Raw genomic sequence first — 25,012 nt, 5'->3', positions numbered from 1 at the left:
GTCTCCTTGTCTTTGGTGCCCCGGTTTTTGTTTTTTACCGGAGTGAATATGATGTGGATTTAAGAAAGTTCAGCATTGATATCTTTCACCAACTTTTAAAAACCTTCAGGGCTGGGGATATGGCCTAGTGGCAAGAGTGCCTGCCTCATATACATGAGGCCCTGGGTTCGATTCCCCAGCACCACATATACAGAAAATGGCCAGAAGGGGCGCTGTGGCTCAAGTGGCAGAGTGCTAGCCTTGAGCAAAAAGAAGCCAGGGACAGTGCTCAGGCCCTGAGTCCAGTCCCCAGGACTGGCCAAAAAAAAAACAAAAAAAACCTTCAGTCATTGTCCAACCCAGAGGGCCACTTCCCTCTTCTTGTTATTTCTTTTCTGGGCTTCTCCCTAACCATCCATGACACAAACACTCTCTCTCTCTGTCTCCCCATCTTCTCTCTCTCTCTCTCTCTCTCTTTCTCTCTCTCTCTCTCTATATATATGTATATATACATATCAGACTTATCTTTCCCTAAGTTTTAATTTCATTTATAAATTTTTTATTTCTAGAAGTTCTACTTGGATCCTCTGTAACCTTTCTGATTAATAATTTTAATAATTTTAAAATAATCTTTTAAATAATTTTAATAATCCACTAGAGTTTTTGTGTGTCATGTGTACTGTAATAGGGCTTGAACTCATGGCCTGGGCACTGTCCCTGAACTTTTGTGCTCAAGATTAGTGCTTTACCTTTGAGCCACAGCCCTATTCTGGCTCTTTTGGTGGTAAAGTGAAGATGAGAGCCTCAGACTTTCCCGTACAGGCTGGCTTTGAACCATGGTCCTCAGATCTCAGCCTTCTGAGTAGCTAGGATTATAGTCAAGAGCCACAGATGCCTGAGCCCTTGAGATTTTTTTTTAACAACATACCTTTAATTCTCTCTGTTATTCCTTCAAACATACTAAATATATTTTTTATTTCTCTACCTGCCTTTTCCAATGTCCGTAGTCTGGAGGTTTGGGTTATATACCTGGTTATTCCTGCTGAATCTTGCTAATGGTGGTTGGTGTCCTTTGAGGTTGATGGGTTTATCATTTGGAATTCACGTTCCTAGTATCTTCACCTGAGAAGATCCCCAGGCTTGTAGTCCGTGTTTGTACTCATTTCTTCCAAATAGCCAGGAGCAGTACCAACCAAGGACTGCATACAGGTGAATTCCCAGCAGTTTTTCAGTTCATCTGTGTACTATAAATGCAGACACCAAGCCTGTACAATGGAGGGTTTGTAAATAAGCATTCTTAAGTATTCTTCTTTTCTTTTCTACCCAGAGGCAATTCCAAGTCTTCTTACTGTCACTTGGTGGAGCAGGTAATTTTCTCAGGTCAAATACCCAGACTCACGTAAGTGGGTAATGAGTGTAGACCCCAACCCTGTGCTCTTATATCTTATATACACAACACATATGACAAATGTCTGGCTACCTCCAGAGCTCACTAACTCACATTAATTCAGGCTTCTCAGTACCTGGCCTCTCAAGAATTGACAGTCTTTCTCAGACACATATTTTTAAGACTCATCTTTTAACTCCTGTATATTTGGGTGAGTTGTACTGAGGGGAAATCTGCATGCCTCTTCTTCGTTCTTAGCCTCCATAGAGTTCTTTTAGCAGATTTCTTAAAATCACAACAGGATGCCCACACATCAACAATGTAGCAGGCTTTGTAGCCTGCTGCAGAAGAAGGCAGTACCCACTTGTTCAAGACTTGCCCAATAGTTTTGAAATGGATACCATCAGAGAGACATACTTCTTTAAATCTAGGCACTAGCTACATTAGTCCTCTAAAGTGGGCATTCATTGGGAAGAGTACTATAGAGGGAAAGAGAGCTCCTGAGTTTATTTGGTTCCTAGAGGGAATCAAGTCAATGTTGAGGATGAGGGGTTAGCTTACCGGGGGATAACAGGACTTTCTTCAGGGAAGCTAGGAGGACAGCAAGAGAAAATAAGCAAGATGCCAAGTACATGGCATGATGTCTGCCCTAGGTGAAAGTCAAGCTCTACAGAAGAGAAAAACATACATGAAATGAAAGAAGAAAAGTTGAATGCTACACATGGATGAGCCACAGAAATCAACTACTGTAATTTCCTCAGTTGAGGTGATAGAAGTCAGAAAACTAAAATGATCGTCCAAGATTAAATTGAAAGTCTAGGGCCTATTAAATGGAACTCGGCCTTCAGATTACTAATTGTAGTGTGGTTGTTTCTTCCCCCACAGATTCTAACACTTTTGCCTCTTCACCTGGTAAGTTCATTCAAAGCACTGGACATGCAAAGGGTTGAGTTATATGAGTAAGTAATCCAGTAGTCAGATAAGATTGGGAAACATTGAGGTTAGACAGGTTTAGAACACACAACTTTCCCAGTTTATTTGACTATCAGATCTATATTTTTAATTCAACACCTCAGGGAATTAACATCCAACAGAAAACACTAGAGGATGTTATGCTGTGCCCTGTTGTTCATGTAATTCTCTAATTCTTCCAAAGTGTTTTCTGAGGTCATATCAACAAGCAATTGTGAAGTGTAGGCCACTTGCCCAGTCTGGTGGTAAGTGAGGGGAAGACATCAAAATAAACAAAATCCCTCACTCCAAGAGGATTATATTGTCCTAACGATACTCATTCCCATGCATAAAGAATCGCTGTTCTGTCCAGAATAGAATCAAGTCCCTTTTGAATATCTTTGTGGTGTTTTGAAGGCTAACAGTTTGGAAATGTCACAACTGGACAGAATCTCCACATCTTACTAACAAGTGCTGAAAGTTAACTTCTCCAAAATGGAGTCTTTTATATTTCCTACCCAACTCCCCCGAAACCTATACTTTTACACCTATATCTCACATTTCAATGAATTTTAGTGAGTTGGACCCTCACAATGTATCCAAACCCTTTGAAAATACAAGGTAGATTGTGTGCTCCTTTGGTTCAACACTGTTCCCCAAGTGAGTATGCATGACTTTACCAGGATCCATAAAATCTAGAATGATCTGAAGCCATTATCTCTTTAACACCCTAGTTCTCCTTCCCTTCCCAAGCCCTTAATCTGGCTGCACAAACATCTTCACTCTCCATGTGATCATTGTATCCCTTCTTGCCTCTACACCATTGATTGCTTATCCCTCTACCAGGACCATTTTTCAGGCTGACACGTTATGCCATCTCTCTTGCCCCTCCTTCATGCTTGCATAAATACCTTACAAATTCTTAAATATCACCTTCTTAATAAGAGAAGAACTATTCCGAATTGTAATCCACACTTCCCAGCATTTTTTTTTCTCGAAACACCTAATACAGAAAATCATCCAATTATTCATTGGGTGATTGCTTCCATCTCCCACTAGACCACAAGCCTTTAGATGTAAAACATCTCCCTATTTTTAATCCCACTGCTTGCCTGCTTATAAAGCAGCACCAGCACATAGCTACTTACGAAATGAATAGATCTAGTGGAAGGTGCCGAGAAAGGGCTGGTGAAGAAAGTGGCATTTGGGATGAGCCATGGGAGAGATGCAGCCTACATCCTGGGGCCGCTTCACTGCTGGTTGGTATCGGACATCAGTCAAGTCACAGCCTCCCCTGACTAGGCCTTGAATGTTGATCATGTTTCAGGCTTGGCTTCCTCAGAGGGTGTTCAGGGTCTGGGACAGGTTAGAGCAATGTGGCATTGGTCCCGTCAACCATGAAACACCTGACAACCATTGTTTCATAGGCATAGTACTGGATACTAGACTCAGAGCTTCTCACATGCTAGGCAAGTACTCTTACTGAACCACACCTACAGGCAACCCCGCTGCTGGCAGTCCTTAAGGCACCCACCTGAGACACCCCAGGGAAAAGGCAGGAAGGGAGGATGAGGTGGAACAGGCCTTCCAAGCGACTGCAACAAGTCTGAGGTGAAATGGGTAAGGTGAACCCACATCCCACAGCAGGAAACCTGGTCCTGATTCCTGAATCATGCCACCCAGGAGGTAGACGTGAGAAGAGGACAGGACTATACCACCCACTCTGTGGTTTAGGGGGTGTAGAATGGAGCCGACAGCTCAGCTTGGAGAATTCAGCAGGTGTCAAAATGCAGTTTGTTCAACTTCCTGGATAAATTAAGAGCCCAGGATTCCAGGCTCGCGCTAATTAAATCATAAGAGAAAATGATAGAGTGAAGAAAGAAGACGCTGGAGTAGTTGAAAGCTGCCGAAAGTCTATGCTAATGATAGCTGATTCCACATTAGCATGAATGCCTTTGGTTAACAGTGGAAATGTGCTGAAGCAAAGGCTTTTGTCAGGGCAGACGCATCTGTGAATAAATGAACAATATTCATGTCAAGGGAGTCAGCAATTTATCACCAACGTGGCCTCCACTTTCAGAAGGAGCGAATAACTTTTTGAGTGAGGAGATTAAAAATGTGTATGTACACACAAACTCCTCTTGTTGCAAAAGCAAGCTCCGATTCCAGTGACTCATGTATGTGACAATCTGATCTAACATAAACGTTATCTATGAAGGATTGGGGATCGGATGCAAGGAGGGGGAACACTGTATCTACACACCCAGCCCTACCCCTCCTAGGGAGCTACATCCGCAGCCGCCTGGCTTGTGTTGTGACACTGGTCCCAGCTCTCTTCCCGCTCCTCGGGTACCCTCAGGCCGCAGGGTCCTTCCTATGGTGGGGTGTGCTGTCTGAAGTGCCCCAACAACCATACACTATTACCCACACGTCCCCACCTCAGAAGGTGATATCCTTTTGAAAGTAGTAGTGAGGCCAGCCAGAGAGCTGCACAGTGCTTCCGCATGTGCGGCAGAGGCGATGTGTGCATGGAATGCATATAAATATATGTGTGCGTGTGGGTACATGTGTGCATGTGTACACACACCTTTGTTCCATTCATTCAGAAGGTCAGAGATGACGGAGGTCTTGGATGGAGAAAACTGCCTTTCCCAGGAGAGTGATGCTGAGCAAATGACTGAGGCAGTTCAAGAGTCATATTGGCCTTCAGGGTACAGAAGCTGCTCCAAGCACAGCTGGCTTTGATGACCCTCTTGCGCCTGATCCTGCCCTCCCTGGCTGCCAGCCCATAGCCTGGGCCATCCCCACCCAGCCGCTGATAAAGCTCGTCCCCACCTGCAGCTCTGAGGGAACAGGGGGAGGCCCGGAGGAGGGACCCAGTTCCAGATGGAGACGGGCAAATGCTGAGGGATAAAAATAGAGCCGGCAGAGGCTGCCATGTAAAGTGGATCTCTGGCAACGGGAACACTGCTTCGATAGCAAAAGGCCAAGGAAGGCACCAAACCCTTCCATTTATTGTTGTACTCTCACCAGCCCCAGCCCCACCCAACGCATTATCCCTGCTGCCTTCCGTTCCTTTCAGATAACTGGGTTTCCCAAGCCAACAGCTGTACACCCTGGTAATCGCAGATGGCAATAAAGTATCTCTCACCAAAGCACTGTGAGGTCTTGGATAAGTCATACTCTTTCCTGGAGTTGTAAAGTGAAGAGCTGGTGTTCCTGCTAGCTTGGCACTCTCCCTCCTCTAAATAAAGAGCAGATTAATGAGGGGTCCAGGCTCTGGGCCTACTCCCAACAGGCCCAACCCAATCCACTGCATCTTAGCAGAGGGATGGGGTCCTGAACAATTACCTATGCACATCTCCTAGTGAACAGGCCAGAAGTTTTCTTCCCTTCCACTCCACTGTCCAGCTCACCAGACTGTAGTCACCCTGTTTCACTGAGACTTCTTTCACAGACACAGTGGATAAACAGTGACAGAAAGGTGAAAAACAATCGTTTACCTTGCCCACCTAGCTAAATTCATGCCAGCATGTACTAGAGGGTCCAGCCTCCAGGGTTCCAGCCTCCCTTGTTTGATGGCCTTCTGAGACTCTCCTCAGGCCCTTCATTGGGGGTTTGTGGCGGCTGCTGCTCCTCCATTCTTACTGGTTCACATCCAAGGGAAAATCAAGGGCTTCCTTCTAAGAGCTCCCACAAAATGTCCTATATTTATTTCTTCTGATTAGCTCAGCCCAGTTCAGGAGTCAAGCTCTGTGAGAGGGGAAGCTTAGAGCAGGAAGATGTGGGTAGAGGCCAATGCCATGGTCCCGGATACTTCAGAGCACAGAACCCTCACAGGGAAATGGATGCCATCACCCTGGGAGTGTCAGTGATACAATTTCCTACCAACGTCTATGACACCTTGCCTCGACTTCACTCTGTCCTGTCCTACCTCTAGGTTCTTTGTCCCTCACATCACTGAAAGATGCTCTTGTTATCCAAGAGGCCTAGAAAATGAGAGCACTCGCTGGAAAAGGCAGCCTGAAGCTCCTTGGGAACCCATCCACACACGTAAGCATGTGTGCACACGTGTCCTGTGGACGAGTGGGGCATCCGGGGCCCCAGGCTGCCCACAACAACATCCTCCTTGCTCATCGCCATTCCTTAGTTGTGATTTACACGTGTGTTCCTGGGTCAGGGGGCTGGGTGCTGACGATGTCATAGGGAAGGCTTCACTACCCACCTCCTGTGTTCCCAGACCCTGGTCTGCACCCAGCATCTTCTCCCAGGGCACCAGGCTCCTCCCCATGGCCTCTGCCACCTCAGAGTGAGTAGAGCTGAGCAAGGAGGAATCTACAATCGCAGGTGCTTCCCTTAGCCCCGTGGTGGTGGTGGCGGTTTTGTCTGCCAAGTATTACAGCAAGTAAATAACATAAAATAACTATATGCCAATATTTCTTTTTTACACCTAATACCATGACAGTTGAAGGATGCTAGGAATGACAATCTGCACCAGGTGGACAGCTTCCATTTAGAAAGGCGGGGGGGGGGAATGAAAAAGCAACAACAAGAAGACGTACTTCACAGGTCAATAGAGCAGTTAGACCAGGCCCCGTCTGTCCTGGTGGGCTGGCAGCCTCCTCCTCCCTATGCCAGGAAGCCCCAGAGCACTCTTTCCTTGGGAACCCCCTTATACACAGAGTCCACTGTGCCAAGTGCCCTCTGTGTTCTTCCAGCCTCACACCATGACCTGGACAGGCAGGGGAGCTTTGCTGGAGGACAAGGCTTCAGGCAGCGTTAGGCTTCTTAGGTTTGCGTCTCAGCTATGCCACTTTAGAACTTTGCACACAAGCAATGTTCTTGCCCTTTCTGTGCCTCAGTTTTCTGATGTGTAAAACAGGGAGGGGTGGCACCGGACTATGAGAAGGATTCCACAAGGCTCTGTTAAAATACCAGGAACAGCACCCGGTGGGTAGGAGTCATTATCACTATGTGCTTTGCTTGCCCAGCCAGCTCTTCCGCTTCCGGTGAATTAGGACTGTGCTTCTGTCTGTTCTGCAGAGCCTTCGATACAGCACATTCTCAGGGTCTGTTTGTCCTTTAAGAAGCATGAATGCTGGGCAGCAGTGATACGACTCCTTCTTAACCCAACCCCGCATGACCTGGACAGTTTCCATAAGACCTGGCTTTCTCTTCCTTGTGAAAGTGTGTGGCTGGAAGCCCGGCTCCATGGAAAGAGGGGAGCATCGTCATGATGTTTACTTACTTCACCTGTTTTCTATGCATATACTTAGCCCCAAGCCATTCCAAGCCCACAGGAGAGCAAACACACCTTTGAAAATAAGCAGAACCGATATCCGTGGCACTCAGCGTGGAGGGCAGAAGGTAAATGATGAAATTAAAGCTGTTCATGGTGAAAGCCAAGGAGCATAGAGAGGGGAGAGGGGCTGCGCAGTGCTCCGGGACCAGAGGGTTAAGAAGGCATTGGTTCACCAAGGGTCTTGAGCAGGTATCCACTGCTAGCCATCAGAAGATGGGCTGGCACGCCAGAGAGCTATGGTGAGGAGAGTGAGACAGAAACGATAAAGAAAACAGTGATTTTTAACTGTGGGTGAAAGATTTCACATTCTTTCTGCAACTAAATCTTAGTAAAACAGAGTCCACATATCACCCGGCTGGCTATGGGAAGGGAGAGGGATGGAAAAATTACAAACAGAGAAGCAATCAACCTGCGAACCTGCGGGAAGCTCGCTTCTGAGGATTAAACTTGTTATGATGTTTAAAGCACTCGGAACACACAGCGTTATTTGCTCACTCTCCTCCTCCTCGTTATTATGGACTGATAATGTTGACATCCATTCACCAAATGTACCTGGAGTCTCTATGTCTCATTAGGGACCACCAGGTATCCAAGGTACGCAGGAAGAGAACTATAGAAACAAGTCAATAACCAGACAGGTGGTAATAGAGGGAGGAAAGGGGACAGGGAGCCTCTAAGTCTTCTGCTCTTTGAGGAACTAGTCTCATTCCTCATCAGTACAGCCCAAGGCCAGGCTACAGGGGGCTGCTGTTTGGCTCAGATGAAGCAATCCGTACCTCTGGGACATGCAGAGGGGTCAGAGGCGACAGGACCCTACAGCCCTAAGTGACGACTTCTGGCTCAAAGCCAGACTGCCGGGGGGCCCCAGACCTTGGGTGAGGCTTTCTCTTATCAAGGTCACAATGGAAACTCAGCTTTCAAATTGTTTCCCTGGTTCAATCAACTTTCACATTCATAATACAACAGAGATCTACAGGGCCAACCGAGCTGAAAGCGTCTGTGGCTTTTCATTTCCTGGCATGATTAGGGGGATAATCACTGTGCTTGGAAAAATAATAAAGCCAGAGTCTGACGTGGGATCAAAGCGAAGAGGCCGGCCACACACACAGGCCTGGAGACCCAATCGCACATGGGCAAAAGCTTTCCCTGGGGGCAGGAGAAAGAAAGGGCCCCTCTCATGTCTCAGGCTGCAATCAAACCTCAGTTCCCTGATCAGCCTCCCAGCCCCCAGCTATCAGACTGGAAAGCCAGAAAGCTGAGCACACTGGCTGGAAGAATAGTGGGCTCGCCTCCCCCATAAGGAAGAGGGGGAGATTGTAGGAGCCAGCTGCCGCCGGCTTAAAACTCACCCCTGGCCACTGAGCAGCTGGGGGACAGAGGAGGCCCACAAGTGAGGGCTACGTCCAACTGTTCTTCCATCCCCAGACCCAAAGGTGTAAGGGGGTGGGGATCTCAAGAACAGATCTAGAATAAAAGATAGGTATAAGACCTGGCCCTACAGGGCCCTTGAGGGCAGGACATGTTTTCTCACCTACCTAGTAGGGAGCAATTCCAGGACTACCTATCCAAAATAACACAGCACACAGGAGTGATAAGACACAAAGCAAAGAGCTCTCTGGTCCTGAGACACTGCTGGACAGGAAAAACCCAGTGGGGTTGTCTGGGCGGGCTAGACCCACAGGATCCAAGTGGATATACAAGTGGAAAAGAGGAAGCCCTGCCCCAATTATCACAGAGGCCCCCAGTGAGTAGAATGCCCTTTCACCCCCTGTGGCCTGGCTCTGGTTCTTGAAGCATCAGCCTTCAGTTAGAGGCCTAGCAGGATTGGCAGCTACCTACTGGAGCCCAAGGGAAGAACACAGCATGCTTGATGGGACAAGCCTGAGCACACAGCAGGAATTGTACATGTGGTACCTGTTCTGTCATCTCTTCTGAGAACCCAGCAGGTGACAGACCCCCTTCTCCTCCCCACCTGGGCAGCAGACCCCTCATTTTCAAAGTGCAGGCTTGTATGTGGTAATGTCTGAGCCTTCCTCGCTCATTCATTCCCCACCATGTTCGTCCTGAGGTTCAGATAGTGGTCTTGGGTGAAGGCAGAACTTTGAAAGGACTAGCAAGAAATGGTCGCACCTTCTTGTTGTGGTTATCAGTTCCCATCTTTTCATGGCAATATAATCTCCAACACTTAGGACAGTGATCCACAGTGTAAACGTGCTCCAAATGGAATGTACAGGCAGGTGGTGCACCAAGGCAGGTTTCAGAAATCATCCACCCAGTCCAAACCTACCCAGGACTTGTGCCATGTGCACAGACATCCTTTCAATCCACATAGGCGAGAAGGGAGGAAGGGATCCTATCACCAAAACTGAGCTGCAAGCCCCAGTTTACCAACAGTGTTTTCTTGCATAAAGCCTACATGGGATGAGGGACACTGAAAAATCTTCTCTCTCTACCGGGAGAAAAATCTGCATTCGTGCATTCACACACGTGCATCACCCATGAACACACATATGTGTGCACATACATACACAACACATAGGTACACACGTTTCTGTGGATAAATGCACACATAGGCACACATAACACTTGCATATGCATCTTGTGACTTTTGCTAGATTTCATGGAGAAAATGTCCGCAATGGGAAGTCCCATTCTCAAGGCAGTGTGGGCTTTCTCATTGCTCTTCCACATTGCTATTTGCGGATTTCCTCCACTCTGGGGGCTTGGAATGTTCCCAAAGTTCTCTGAGTCACTAACCAGCCTAAGGTGTGGCCCTCGTGGTAGAACTCCAGCGGGCCTGTGTTAGAGTTCTCAGGCCACCACAGCAGTGAACTACAGAGTGGTGGCTTCTGTAACACAGGTATCTTTTCTCAGAAATCCCAGAGGCTAGATGTTCAGGCTTAAAAGCAATTTTGGTTTTATCTAAACTCTCTTTCTTTGGCCGACGGCTACCTTCTCCGTGTCTCTTCATAAGATGGTTTCTTCTGTGTATGACTGTGTCCAGATCTCTGAAGACATCCATCTTGCCAGAGTAGGGCCCAGCTTGGTGGCCTCATTTGAACTTAGTCACTCTTTAAGGACACTGCCTCACCTACAGTGACATTCTGCAACACTATCAGTCAAGAGGATGTCTTCACCTCTGGTCAAAGAACGTCTCCCTGCTGAGTCTTTTCCTGATAGGTCTCCTCTCACCTGACTGTGACCACCTGAGAACAGGACCCTGACTCCTTAGCTCTAGATCCCCAGCATCTTGCGCAGTGTCCTGGAAACAATAGGTGCTCAACAAGTTTCCAGAACATGAATGAACAATTAAAGATCCACTACACCCATCTTGTGGAAGGAGAAAGCCCATTCCCGTCCCAACTACTGCATATGGCAGCTGAGTAAAGGCCAGGTTTGATTCTGTGCTCCCTTTTATTGTGTGATCAATAACTTCTTAAAAATCCTCAAAACTAAGCTCCAGGGCAAGGCTAGAGATCATAAACAGAGAGGACAACACACAGGGAGCCCGTAAGAAGTGCCATTAATATATGCCAGGCATTACCAGGTCTATCAATATTAATAGCAATATTAGTGCCAAAAGACATCAGCCTCAATATTTTGCCTTTCCTTACAGACACCTTTACCGGGTGATGACAGATGGGAGGACTCTGGTGGAATCGCAATGCGCCGGTGTGAACGCTGGGAACCGGGAACCAGGATGCTGTGAGCCTCTATGAGAGAAACCCAGCACTCCACAGCGCCCCCTGCCTTCAGCAGGCTGTAGGTTGATTTCACAAGTTCACTCAGTGCCGGGAGGGCCCCCATCTGCAGGAGGGTTGAGGACTAGAGATTCTTCTTCAGGCTGAAGAACAGATCGAAAAAGAAACAGAATTCCAGGCTACTGGTCCATTCCACAGGATATGAGGGCCACCTGCAAAGTCTGGTGGGGCTCATGCCTGCCTAAGGTGTACCCTGTTATAATACACCAGGGTGCCGGGGATCCTTTGGCAAAATAGTTTAGACAGCCAAGAATCTTTTTGCCAAATGAACACAGGTGTGTTCGCTCTTAAGCAAGTCTAATTTACAAATTCAATTTAATTCCAACAAATGTTCATTGATTACTCTCTCGGCATTCAAGGCACTGTGCCAGTGCAGGTGATAAGAAAGATATTTAAGGCATGATCTTTGTCTTTAGGAAAATTCATATTCTAACAAAGGAAGGCTAGCAAGTAAACACATATATCTACCATCTGGGTAAGTGCTACAGTAATGATATACTTAGAAGGATCAAATAAACCAAATAGTTCATTAATAATAGAAGAATCAATGAAAGTCGCAGGAACAAAAAACAAAGAAAAGTGGGGTGGGGGTGGAATCGTTGGAATGGGCCTTGACGTTTGAGCAGAAGTTCATCAGACTGAAAGTGGTTCCATCTAGTGATGGGGAATCTGAGTGCCTATGTGTATATTACAAAGGAATGGAGAAGGAAAGATCGGAAAGGCAGATTGCAGTCTCCATTCTACCTTGAAGAACTGGATTCAACCAGGCCCAAACTTCACTCCTCACCTACACGGCTGCTGTAACTAACGAGTCAGCACTCTTCTGGACCAGATGTGGGTCACAAGGGAAAGCCCTTTGCCACTGCAACGCTCTGGATGTATCAAAGAGGCAGGCACTCCACAGTCATTATTTCCATGTTCCTGGCTCAAAGAGGTTGTTTAACTTGTTCAGGGCCTCACAGCTAATGACTTGCAGAGGTAAATCTAAGCCCAGAACTCCTGGCATCCTATACAAGGTACCGCCTCATATAGTGCTCTGAAAGGGCTGAGGCACCTCCAAAGTGGGCATGCTGCAGAGGGCTGTAGGCTGTGAGAAGAACCTTAGGCCTCCAGTCCACCCCAATTTGTTCCTGTCTAACAAGTCACAGACATGAAGTTGCACTGTTTGGCACTCTGGGGAATGGATGATAAAGACTTCAATGTACAGTCATCTTTTAACCATTCAACGGTCCTTCTGCATGCTTCACCACAAAGCTCATTTTGCAAGAGGGTCAGAGTTCATGAGTGCTGCTCACTCTCCCTTAGGTAGCCCTGTCTCAAGTGGAGAAGTTTCCAGATAAGGACAGAATAGCTTCAAGTCAAGAACATACTGATACCCAGAGGAGCCTTCAAGACCCCAAACTCTTCCCATCTTCCTGCTTTGCAACTTCAGCAGACAGCTGGCAGCTCTACTCCCGTCACAAAATGGCTATAGGGGGCAGTTTCCAATGTCTTCTCACTTACTGGCCCTCCAAAGGGACTGTTTTATGCCACTAAAGAAAAATGGCTTAAAATACTTCCTGTAAACTTCTTCATTCCCATCAGCCACTGTGAGGCCTTTTACTAGGCCTAATCAGTCCTGTCTGATACATGTTGGTCACAGAAAAATTCAAACCAGTTAAAGTCAGATCTCAAAGGCTTACCCCGTCCCCAAGGCCTCAGTGAGAGAAATTACTCTTTGTGGTAAATAGTCACCAGGAATACCAAATTGTATGTCTTGTTTTAATTCAGTTGTTCCCCTGTCTGTTGTTCTAATACTGCATTCAAGATGGCTGGCTTGAGTTATTACTAACAGCTGTCCATGCCCCCATCATCTGGGTAGAGTTTGCCAAGTAGCCGGTGATGATACGTCATAATCTTTAGTATTTGAGAACACAGTGTCAGAATTCCTGGAAATTCTTGGGAGCCTCCCAAATCTCATTAGTTTACTTTACAAGTGCATTTTAAAATAATAGTAAGTAGCTGTAATAATCACCAGTGAATCGTTTTCAGTCACAAAGTTATCACAGAAGTGGAGTTTTTTTTTGTTAAAAATATAATAAATGCATGGTTTCATTTAGTAATGAATTAACATAGTAGACATTGTATAGTTTAGTAAGTGGCTATTTCAAGATGATCATATTCAATAGAATGAAAGATTATAGACGTCACCAAAAAATATTTCTCTCTGAAAGGGACAGAAAATAAACACCAAATAAAACATTATTTAAAAATTCAAAGATAATAACACCGTGTTATTTTTTTTAAACTATCATGAAATTTTAAAACACCCAGATAGAAGCTGCTTCCTCATATCCACCAACTGCAGCCACAGACAGACTTCTTCAAAGTGAAAATTCTAAATGCACAAAGCTTTCATTGCACCGAGTTTGTGCACTTTTGTCTTTTGTTTGACCAATATTCCAGGCAGAAAATTTCCTTTGTTTTGTACTGATATTTGTCAGACAGGTAAGAGTTTGTTTAACAGCAACTTCAGATTGGCATTCTATAGGCTAATTTTCTTTTTCAGCCCACTGAAAACATGTTCTCTGTTCTGATATCTGATTTTCCTTTACTCTGAATTTGTGATTGTTTCTGCTAATTCAGGTTTTGAAATCAATTTTTGTTTTCATCTCCTAGGTTTCCCACAATAGCATTCACATCTTTGTGTCCCTCTGCTGAAAAAATCTGCAATGTCCTATAATAGCAAATAGTCCGGGCCATGGGCATTTGGGAGTAAAAATGAATAAAATAACATCCAGATCTTTGCAAATGTTCATCACATCACCACACCGATTCAGGTGCTGAAATTGCTAATTTAATGACCTATTTCATCTCCAGAGTCTATTATTTCTTGGGCACCACATATAGAATTGTATAAAGTATGCCCTGTGAACAAGCTTGCTAATACTTTATCTGCAATAAGGACTGGCCAGCAGCAGCAGGCAGCCCAAAGAATGCACTTGTATCCCAAGACAGGGACATCACGGTGGGCTCAGACTTCCAGAGCTGGGCTCCTTCAGTCTCCTGTCCTGCCCTGCCTCTAGGATCTTTGACCTTAACCTTCAGCTCCAGAGGATAACACTTCCTGTCCTTGTTTTCTACTTTGCTTCTGGGGATTCTTTCAAAGCAGTAACAGCCATCCCCATGTTGAGATTTACCTCTCCGGAGAGGCTGATAACACTTACTACGTTGTTTGTTTGTTTCTCGGCTGATTTTTTTCTTAGGATTTAGGTACACACACACACACACACACATACACACACACACACACACACACACACACACACACACACACACACTTCCTGAGACATTCTACAAAAAGAACTCTTACGTATATTCCTCTGTGGGTGACTACAGGTGAAAAGTCTCACCAAGCCCAAGCCGTTGTGTCCATGTCAGACCCGAAGATGTTGAAGACCCTGCTCTAGGAAGAATAGCACCCCACACCCCACTCCTCCCTTAACACCTTTCCTCCCCCCTGCTCTCTTCCCCTTCTCCCCCCCCCCCCCGTCTGCTCATCTCATCCTCAGGCTCACCCATACCTACTGACCTCCCCTGCTCCCTCAGCTTCAATCCACCCTTTCACTTGTCTCCAAGGTCCCAGCCCCCACCAGCACCTTCACTTCTCACATTCCAATTTTCTGAGCCAAATCAGTACCAGCCATGAGCTGGCCTAATAACCACTATGACAATTTAATTAAAGCCATTCCGGCTCAGGTATGAATCAGCCAGAAATTTCCACTTCCTATGAGTAGGATGTTGTAAATATCATTTCATCATACTGAACCTCAATTTTTTGGTCTATAAAATGGAGATAAAAAAAAACCACTTCCCAGCTCATAATATTTTTGAGGAGATGAAATGATACAGGGAAAGCAGAGAGTTGGCGAGTGCTAGGAAATTGTTCCTTTTCTTCCTTCAAAGAGCATAATATTTGACAATTTAGGGAGAGCTTCTGAGTGCAAATGGTATCATGGCTGCCACTACGATCCCAGTGACCACCCGAAGGAGAGGAAAGCGCTGGGTTTGTAAAGGAGTGTTAGGCACCTGTCCATTTGTTCATAGCCACTGACCTGTGTAACTTCCCACTTCTGCTGAGTGGGTTAGACCATTGTCATTGCCCCCGGTGTCTGGCCTGAAGTAAATGCTCAATAAACATTTGCCCAATTGAATTTCCTTCTCCTTGGATTAATGGGTGGCAGAAGCAGAAAGCTGGCTGCCCTGGGGTGGCTTCAGGGCCCAGGGGCTTTATGAGTCATGTCTTCAAGGGCCAGGCAGCAAAAACCATTCCCCCATGTGCTTCTGACCTCTCCTGCTTCTTCAGCATGTTTATGGACATAATTACAGTGTGCTATTGATTTCCTGACAGCTGCCTTGATGTAACTATTTTACAGAATCAAGCTAATTTCATACATTGAGGTTTTTATGGTCTCTAGCAGACTCAACCCAAGAAGTCATTTCGTCTCCTCCCTGGGCGCTCCCGCTCCATCTCAGAATACTTCCCTGGGCCGTTCCTCCCCTGAAGCCCACTGGCTGCCACCACAGCCCCAGCCTCTGTCTATTCTAGACCCTGGCTGACCGTCCCTGGACTCTCAGTGTCATGGGAAAACAGGGAAGTGTAGGGCATCCCACAAAGTCAGGGCAGTGCATCTATGGAAGAGGAATCCCAGGGACATTGCCCCTTTCCAAAGTCCAGTCTGTCCTCGGGTTCCCTGTTACGTTCCAGACACCATGCCCATGAAGTTCTCCTTTGCTGCACACATCTACTCATTTACATATCATTTACATTTTCTTACTTCATCAGCAGACCGACTTGTGAATATTATTAGGCCCACTCTAAAGACTGGATGATGAAGCTAGAACAAGACAGCCCTGGAATACAATACAAGAACTCCTTACCGAAGGATTGCCCTGAAGCAATGGGATGGAGTCCACTAGATTCTGCTGCTTAGCCCTGACCTCATGCTTCAGTGATCTTGCTGTATCTTTTCTGCTTCTCACCCCCACAATTCTCCTTCACGTGATTGGCCATGCTGCTCTGCACGTGCTCTTCTTCCTGACTTCCCAACTCAACTCTTTCCTCACAGGCCTTCCTCCAGCCCTACCTCCACAGGAAGTCCTCAAGTCCCTCCTTCGGTGACCTTGCCTTGCTCTAAACACAGGAACGCATTGCCCATTCTACCACACATAGAAGTATATGATTAGAACGATTAGACACTAAGCATTAAGTTCTATTCCCCTATTCCCTTAAACTATAGACATGTGTTAGTTGAATCTCCACCACCCATTTCCCAGTGGATGAATCTCCAGTAGCTTCCATTCTCTGTTTAGGAAACTATAGAATACCTGGAGATGTGTATCTATGGCCCAGAAATGAACCCAATACCAAGGGCAAGTCAGTCATGCATCATGTGGCATAGATGATTCAATCGGAGTCCACAGTTAAACTGCTGCTAGCCATGGTGGGAATGGGGAAAGAGGTACGCTTTCCTGCTGGGTCTGAAAGAAGAGAAGAGAGAGCCCAGTCACAGAGACAACACAAAACAAGCAGATTCCATAATCAGAGAGACAGAATAGGCCAGATCCAGGTCAAACATTTTGAGCTGCAAGATCAAACCTTGCCTGAAGCTAACAAAGCCCTTTCTCCAGATTTTCCGTTCCATGAACCAATTCACTGCACTTTGTTGAAAACCAGTGTTAGTCAGGATTTCTGCCCCTAAGGGATTCTAACACATATACTTGAACACTGATATTTGTTTTAATGCATATCAATGCAGCTGGTAGCATGACCCTCTCTATTCAGCCTTTGAATTTTTATAAGAGAATACCAAAATACAATTAACTCCATTGATTTTTTTATATGACTTATTGGATTTTAGTTTTATCTGATAACAAAATAATACATGTCTATTAAAAACAATTTAGAAATTCTACCATGGAAGAGTACTACTAACAAACAAGATATATTTACTTTTATTTAATTATGTATGGAATTTTATAAAATTGAGATGGATCATGGCCTGTGTGTGTGTGTGTGTGTGTGTGTGTGTGTGTGTGTGTGTGAGTTTGAACCCTACTTTAGTCATTTAATAGCAGCAGGCTGGAACAATGGGAAAATTTTTATAAAAAGAAAAGAGCTATATTGTCTGGGTTCAAATCCCAATCTCTCGTCAATATCTATGTGACCTTGAACAAGTTATACAAATCTCACTAGGTCCCAGTGATTCATAGCAGAATGAACATATCATACAAAAAAAACCCACAACAATGGTACCTAATTATTTTATGCAGGTTTAGTGAGCATTAAATTTATATCAAATTAAATATTTAATGTGGTAACTAGTATACGGAAGAGTTTAAGCCAGGTACTGATGGTTTATGCCTATAATCCTAGCTCCTGAGACAGCTGAGATCCAAGGGCAATTTAGAGCCAGCTAGGGCAAGAAAATCTGCGAGAATCATCTCCAATTAACCAGCAAAAAGCCAGAAACAGTACTATGGTTTCAAGTGGAACATTGCTAGCCTTGAATAAAAAAGAAAAACAAAAAAACTCAGCCATAGCACCCAAACCCTGAGTTCAAGCCTCGGGACTGGAAAAAGAAGATTTTGGTTTTAGGTACATTGAATTTGAGATGTTAGGAATGCTTGGGAGAGCCAGTCCACAGCCATTCTTGATGGAATTATCCTGGGTATTGCAGGATTCTACATTAGCCCTGGTTCTAGGTATTGGCTACCAGTCCAGAGCTCTCTTCCTCTGCCCCACCCATCTCCACAGTGCCTCCAGACATTGACATATGTGCCTGGAAGACAAACTTACCCCACTGCAGTACCAAGCTGTTTCATTACCTAGCTATGCCACAGCGCACTTTCACCCCTTCTTTACTGTTACTGCTAGATGACAGCGTTATGGTAGTGGCCTTAGCCCGCTCCCACTGAGATAAGACTTCCTTTTACATTTTACCACCACATGTAACAGCACACTGTTAGCTAGAGAGAAATGGTCTTCCTACCTTAATGCTTACTAACTTTTGCCAAGGAGGTTTTTTATTTTGTTTTTGTTTTGCAAAGGTGTTTAAGTACCAGCTGAAATCTTCTCTCATTTATCCCTGGGTTGCAGTTGCAAATCTCTTCCCATGAAATGGTTTGAACTTTCCAAAGATAATGCAAAGTGTCACATGGTATCGTGTTCTCTTCGTAGCAATGGGTGTGGAGTGATAGCATTGAATTTAAAGGTTATTTTCATTTCATAAAGTAAATTAAATTGTTCTCTACTTTTCTTTCATGATTAGGGTCCTATTGGCTTCATAAAACAATTGGGAAGGTTTTACATATGTATTTGATAAGAAAAGGTTAATTTATCCCTATGCATTTTTTCCTGAAATTTAATCAACTGAACTGTAACATTAAGTCAAGAACCTTTTCAAAAGGTAATTTATCAGCATTTTTTACAGTTTCTTCAAGGAATCTGAGTTCTGAATATTTAGATCAATTTTGGTGAGTAATAGTGTGCTATAAAGTATATTTTATGATCAAAACATTTTAAAACAGTATAGAATGTTACAGCTGATATAATGCAACATACTTTATATTCACTGTTTGTAGTTGTATCTACTTTGTGCATTTATTTTCGCCTTTCCTATTAGACATTCTAGGTTCCCAATTGCTATTCTGACTCAGAAGTAGCTCTTCTGGGACTTAGATATTCCTTCTTGTTTTATGTTTATTTACTTTCTGTTGCTTACAAAACATTTAGCCTTTGAATTTGCCCTTGTTTACACCTGTGACTACACTCTGCAAGATTTTTAAACAGTTGTCATTTACACTACTTTGTAAGCAGTCTACAATTCTTCTTTGACCCCAAAATTATTAACTTCAGTAGGTTTTTTTCTTTATTTCTGAAATCAGAGGTCTGCCTTATTTGAAACCTTTGTTTTTTTATGTATTTGTTGCTTTATGGTGATTAGTGGATATGCTGTATATAAATGCTGATGTCCAGGGCTTAATGAGTGTTTATTTTCTTGTCCCTGTTCTATGAATGACTAGAATGTGTGTGTGTGTGTGTGTGTGTGTGTGTGTGTGTGTGTGTGTGTGTCTCTCTGTGTGGATATTCGAGTCCAGTTCTACAGGGCTTTAAACACTTCTGAGGGTGAATCCACTTTCCTTTCTACCTACAGCCTTGTCAACAACAGATATTTCCAACTTTACTCCCTATTCTACCTGCCTCAGTGCAAGTTTACTCTCTGTCACCCTCCTTGTTCTTTTAATTCTTTACTTCGACAGGTGTATCTGTCAATAGGAGCTTAGCCTTAAATACATTTCTTAGGAAGGAAATAAGCCTATCACATGCTCTGAATTCTCACGTCTCTGAAGTTATGTTTCTCTCGAGTTCACCCATTAGTTAAAAGAAACAATAGACTTGAATCACAATCATTTTCCCCTCACAGTGAAGCCGTTAGGCATGTGAGCCACAAACCCCACAACTTCTCTGGCCCCTGGAGTGGTGAGATAGAGAGTTCTCTGAATCTCAGCAGATAAACAAGGACTTTTTCAGAACCCACGAGATGTCCACTTACAGTGCCCTCCCACAATTCAGCAGAAAGGAGTCGCAGGTCCTCTGGCTGACCATGTGCCTCTCTAAGAGCCAAAGCGACCCTCCATTTGGTCTCCCCTGGGTCTCCTGTGCACTTCTCCTCTGGTACCATGTGATTGCCACATCCTAAGAAACTGAACACTGGGACTTCTACAGTGAGAATTTCATGCTATAAACATCAAGGTTCACTTCCCACAATGAAGTCTTGTCCATCCTTGTTTGATGTTTTTCATGTTATAAAAGATGTTCCATTTCATTTTCTAACTCTCTGAGTGAAGCCATTTTTTGTTTTTTGGTCCTGGATATTAAGCAGATGCTTTGTCTCAGGCAGTGTTTACCGAACGAAAGAATGACATGGGACTGAATGGAGAGGGCGAATGAGCTTAGGACACAAACCTATTCCACCTATTCCGCTCGAGTGGAACGATCAGAATCGGCTTCCCGATTGGTTCTTTCTCTTTCTTCAGTGAAGGCATTCCTGTGGTGGTAAGTGTAAAGACAGCTAGCCATGACAGACATCCCCTGGGTCTCAACTAAGCTAGAGCACTTGGGAGTTGCCTCCTGCCCCAGACACTGGCCTTGCCATTGCCCCAGGTGCTGCCGCCTCTCAGACCTGATTTGGTACAGCCCTGCAGCCCCCATGATCCATCCCTATCTACCAGGACCCACTTCTTGCAGATGGGGCACCCTGACCCTCCCCACCCATCATACAGTCAGTGGTCTTCCCCCTGAGCCATGACCATCTTAGCAGGGAGGAGGTGAGGAGAGTAGAACTGGAATAGAGCACCCCAGATATAGAGACATGAACAACAGAGGAGAGATTGGGGTCAGGACCAGAGACCCTCAGCAATGAGTGGTGTGTGCTGTAAAGAGAAAAAAGCAGCCTGTCAGGCCATGAGCATGTGGATATGACAGCTCAACACCTGATCAAGGTGCCCAAGTGACATGGTGACAGGCCCCGCTCACAGGCAGAATAATATGAGGTGTTTTTTTAAAAAAAAACTACCAGCCAAGTCCTAAGCAAGATGCTCTCACATACCACACACTGAAGATCAGATGGGCAGCCCTTGTTTTGACCAAGGTTTTGCCTCTGTGAAGGGCCTGGTAATGAGTCCAGAGGGCCTGGGAGGGGGGTAGGCAGTATCTCAGCTGATGGGGGAAAATCTGATGTGGAGCAGGAGAACTGACAGGTCGCCCCAGGCCTTGCACTAACTAGCTGGGCCATCTCAGAGCATTAACTTCCCTAGGCCTTGGTAGATCATCCTGTGAAATGGGATAACGATGTTATTTCAGCCAGCCCCATTGTTTCCACACTCCCTTTCCCCACCCTGAGAGCCACTTAATAAGTCACAAATGGGGCCCTGCCCAGGACTGGCAGCCAACCATCTCAAGAACCCTCTTTTAATCATGCTTTTGACCACAAGTCTGATGTGGAGAACTAGTCTAACTGCTGAACACTAAAAACAATGTCATCCTCAATCAGGTAGGAATCATTAATGCCGTTTCACTGAAAGACAGGTCAAATATGCCGTGGTGGTCCCCTGAGATTGTAATGGAGTGGAAAAATCCCCATCACCCACAGAGACACCATATTACTCACCCATCTGTGGTACTTGCTACCTACGTTGCTGCTGGTCATATGGAAGTCTAACTAGGTGTGTCATTATGGATGGTTCATAATGCATGACAACGACAATGTAAGACTATGGTACTGGTTTACATATTTATCTGTATTCTACCTTTCTCTTATTTCCAAGTGTAATTTTTGTACAAAGTAGAAAAATATACTGTAAAGCAGCATGTCTTGTTATCCAGTAGCAACCCAACACAGCTCCTGTTTACTCATGATTGTATCAAGTAGCCTTGTGGAGTGATAAACTGGTACCACCAACGTGTGAATGAGGGCGGTGAGATATCTGCACAGTGACAAACCACCTGCTGATGTCTTCTCACAACCTTTCACCATTGCTAAGGGACACGTGAAAGGACTAGGTTTATTCCCACTGTCACTAAATGAGGAAACTGAGGGATGGTCACAAGTTAGTGTGCAAAAAACACACTGCACCATAATGACCCAATGCCCTCCCCACCGCCCCCCCCCCAGACTCAGCTGATCTTCTGATAATCTTATGTCCCAGTAATAAATAGTTCTGGCATTCCAGCTTCTGAAGCAAACTACGTTCCAATTCCTACTGCTCAGTCCCTGCCTTTGTAACATGCCCAGACCGCTGTTCCCTCTAAAGTGGGACTCTCCCCTCTCCCTTTTATCTTCCATGATGATTTACACCAAGGTCTGCAGTCCTGCAGCAACTGGAGCTGATACCTGTGGTCAGCCTTTCCTTGTATGGACAGCCACAGGAAGTCTTGTGAGGCACTGTTCCAGTCAGAAGATGGCCCATCCATCCTCACTTGCCAGTTGGCACCTTCTGAGTGGTTCAGGTCAGTCAACTAGCTTAAATACGGGCAACTAGCTCCTCGTTGATGTCTCCTCAAACTGTGAACAACATCTCCATGCTGGGGGCAAGCCTGGCTGTGACCTGTGACTAACCACACCTAAGAATTTTCTAGCCCAAGAGCAGCCAGAACATGGGCTTTGGGGCCTGACACCTCTGCTTATGTGTGAACACATCTCTTTCACCTGCTCTTTTGTGCTTTTTCTTCCTGCGACATAATATTCACCCATGAGAGGCATAGATCTTAATGAATACAAGTCAACAAGTTTTACTAAATATATACAACCATGTGACCAAACCCGCAAATCTCCTTCACCTCACAAATCTTTCAGTTCCCTTTTCATACAACCCCCATTTTCCACAGGCAAGCACAATTCTGAATATTATCAATGCAGATCTGATCTGATCTGACCTTAAACTTCCTATCAGGGACCGCATATGAAAAACATAGCGGTCTTTGATGTTAGGGTTCTTCCCTTAACATGTTCTTGACCCTCATCTTTGTTGTTGCCTTGATTTTTGTTTGTTTTGTTTCCTGCCTTGTATCCACAGTATGTAATAAGAAGAGACATTATCTGCTTTGCAATTTGGGGACAGTTATAGACCATCTCATTCATTCATTTGAGCATTCACTTCATAAGAATTTACTCTTGCTTCAATTTTGGTTTCTATGAGCCCATACTAGTAGCACCTGCTATTGTCTGGGTGTCATTCAGACAGTTGAGGGAATTCGGGAGCCAGATAACTAATTCAATGACAGTTTTATCCCTCGCTGGCTGGATGATAGGGGAGAAAATACTCAACTGTTCTGTGCTTCTGTTTCCTCTTCTGCTAAAGAATGGAATGAAGAGTTAAATACTTAATGTTCATAAACTACTCCAGTTTGGTGCACAGTAAGTGTTGCTTGTGTGTTTGCCAGTATTACCTAATTTGAAGCAGGCCAGAGGATAGCTTTCACACTTACTAATTCATAGCTACTAGACCTATGGTTGCTGGGTCAGTCTGTACAGACAAGAGAAAAACAAGTACACTATGAGCTTGGTATGGTGGGAAAGGCATCTAGTCCTTAGGCATGGTAATAAACCAGTAGGGATGAACTCATCTTCAGACAAGTGGAGATTATCTAACACCCTAATTTGAATGGTTATAATACACTGTGTTGTCTTTTTCACAGCAAAAAAAAGCCAAAAGAACTCGTGTGTCCTATACACTTGTAGACATTTTATTTGTTCATTTGCTTGTTTTTCTGGCTGTCTTAGTCTGATTTCCCTTGCCATATTATAACACTTGGGGTGAGATATTATAAATAAATAAGGCTTATTTGGACTCATGGTTTTACCCATAGTATGTGCAGAATGACCCAAGGTAGGAGACAGGCTCAGTTTATTACAACCTGCCCTTGTAGTAACTAATTCAATTCCTAGACATCTTATTCACTCCAAAGAGGCCTAACCCATATTGGACAGAACTAACCTAGTCTTACCATAAGTATAGTGATCCATTCATAAAGACCAAGCACCATTACCAATCACTAGGCTCTACCCTTTCAAAGCCCCACCCAATTGAGCTGACGATTCTCTTGGGACAAACTAAATCCAAACCGTACCACTGGATACAGTAGTAAAACTTGGAACTCAACTCTGAATTCAAACTTCAATTATCATTCAGGCTTCTCTGCTTTCTTGTTCAGCAATGAGGAACCGAGGTATCTTCTCTGGGATTCCATGTCTTCAGCAGTACAGCAGGGACATTTAAAATTAACCACAGGGTTTGTGTGAAGTCAAGTGAGAAAAGCCATTGTGTATAAATTATACATCAATCAAGATGATATGGGAGCCCCCAGAGCACAGTTCTTGAGCCAAGGGAGTACTTTCTCTACTCTTTCTCCTTCTGGACTCTCATCCTGCAGATCCTATCAACCCACCAGACGCTCACATCTGTGTCTGATTTCCTGGTCTCCAGGGGTGGGCCCTGTAGCTACTCAGACCTGCTGGGCAACTCTGGCTCAGTCAGGCAAACCCTCTCTCAGGCTGCTCCACTACAGCCAGCGGCAGAGCCAGGAAATGACTACTGGAATCCTGAGGCCTCGGTGGTAATCAGTGCGTGGACGCCTGAAGTAATGGAAGAACCCTGATGCAATTATATATTGATTGCAAGTATTATGGCTGCTCCTGATTGCTTCTTATTGATACAAATCCACTGGGCTGCCTATTTGGATAAAGCTGTGTGAGAACAAGGACAGACAGGCAAGGAAATGGGAAGAGGGAATGCAAGTGACATGGAATCCAGTGTAATTGGTCATGAGCTTGGGGAAGTAGCAGCAAGGAGTACAAGGCAGCCCTTAGCTTTGAGTCTCCTGCCATGACTGTTCACCTGGTTATCCCAGACACTGGGAAAGAAGGGGAAGATGCACGTGCCAGCCCAACATGGACACCTAGCTTTTCACAACTTGCACATGTATCCTCTGCTACTAAGGATGCTGCCTAGGAGGTAACTTAATGACATGCCTGTCAGACTCTGGAGAGGAAGTCGGAAAAGACAGCTCATTGCCTGTCCTCCAGTGGAGGA

The sequence above is a fragment of the Perognathus longimembris genome, chromosome 21 (assembly GCF_023159225.1).
Source record: "Perognathus longimembris pacificus isolate PPM17 chromosome 21, ASM2315922v1, whole genome shotgun sequence".
Lineage (NCBI taxonomy): Eukaryota > Metazoa > Chordata > Mammalia > Rodentia > Heteromyidae > Perognathus > Perognathus longimembris.
Note: the sequence above shows the minus strand (reverse complement) of the source record.